Raw genomic sequence first — 1,580 nt, 5'->3', positions numbered from 1 at the left:
GAATGTATTCATACCCCTTGACTTATTCCACATTTTGTTGTGGTACAGCCTGAATTCAAAATGGATGATATATATATATATATATTTCTTAATCTACCAATAGGTGCCTTTATTTGCGAGGCATTGGAAAACTTCCCTGGTCTTTGTGGTTGAATATGTGTTTGAAATTCACTTCTCGAATGAGGGACCTTACAGATAATTGTACAGTATATCTGGGGTACGGAGATGAGGTAGTCATATAAAAATCATGTTAAACACTATCATTGCACACAGAGTGAGTCCATGCAACTTATTATGTGACTTGTTAAGCACATGTTTACTCCTGAATTTATTTACACTTGCCATAACAAATGAGTTGAATACTTATAAACTCAAGACATTTCAGCTTTTCATTTTTAATTAATTTGTAAAAGAATTTGAAAACATTATTCCACTTTGACATTTTGTGGTATTGTGTGTATGCAGTGGTGTAATGTACTCAAGTAAAAATTAAGTAGTTGTTTTGGGTATCTGTACTTTACTATTTATATTTTTGCCAACTTTTAATTTTACTCACTAGATTCCTAAAGACAATAATGTACTTTTTACTCCATACATTTTCCCTGACACCCAAAAGTACTCGTTACCTTTTGACAGGAAAATGGTCCAATTCACACACTTATCAAGAGAACATCCCTGGTGACCGTACTGCCTCTGCTCTGGCGGACTCACTTAACACAAATGCTTAATTTGTAAATTATGTCTGAGTGTTGGAGTGTGCCCCTGGCTAACCGTCAATAAAAAAAGAAAAAGAAAATTGTGCCATCTGGTTTGCTTACTATATAAATGTGAAATTTTTTACACTTTTACTTTTACTGTTGATACTTAAGTACATTTAAAACCAAATACTTTTAGACTTTTACTCAGGTAGTATTTTACTGGGTGTCTTTCACTTTTACTTGAGTCATTTTCTATTAAGGTATCTTTACTTTTACTCAAGTATGACAATTGAGTACTTTTCCCACCACTGTGTGTATGCCAGTGACCAAAAAAATCTAAATGTAATCAATTTGAAATTCAATATATTTTTTTCAAACTTTATTTAACCAGTTAAGCCAAATTCTTATTTACAACGGCCTACCCTGGCCAAACCCGGACGACGCTGGATCAATTGTGCGCCAATCTATGGGACCCAATCACAGCCTGGAATCGAACCAGAGTGATGCAGAGCCAAAAAACTGGCAGCGGCGGGATTCGAACCCGCGCCTCCGAAGAGACTGGAGCCTTAATCCAGCGCCTTAGACCGCTCGGCCACGCTACCGATACATAATATTAGGTTGAAGATAATTTATATCCATGAAAACCGGATGTTTCCGTTTTTTTTACCAATTCCGTAGAAGATGATAGTGTATATATAAGAAGTGTGATAAAAAACGTACTAAAATGATTTGTTATGATATTGTTTGACAGAATCCTCTTTGCGTTACCCAATGCAGCCAGCAGATTGCGATGTGAGGAGGTCTGCTGTACGGAGAAAGAAGCTCTGGGGCTGAACATTGTCGTAAAAGAGGAGCTTAATTACAGTTAAAGGGGAGGAAGAA

General features: G+C 36.3%; 1 non-coding gene across 1 annotated transcript; it reads right to left on the bottom strand.

Moving 5' to 3' along the window:
- Nucleotides 1-1,218: 1,218 nt before the first annotated feature.
- trnal-aag (transfer RNA leucine (anticodon AAG)) lies at nt 1,219-1,300 on the bottom strand. The gene has a single exon. It is a non-coding gene; the product is annotated as a tRNA-Leu (tRNA).
- Nucleotides 1,301-1,580: the final 280 nt, after the last annotated feature.

This window comes from Salmo salar, chromosome 02 (genome assembly GCF_965601325.2).
Source record: "Salmo salar chromosome 02, fSalSal1, whole genome shotgun sequence".
Taxonomy (NCBI): domain Eukaryota; kingdom Metazoa; phylum Chordata; class Actinopteri; order Salmoniformes; family Salmonidae; genus Salmo; species Salmo salar.
Note: the sequence above shows the minus strand (reverse complement) of the source record. Positions and strands in the feature narration are given on the sequence as shown.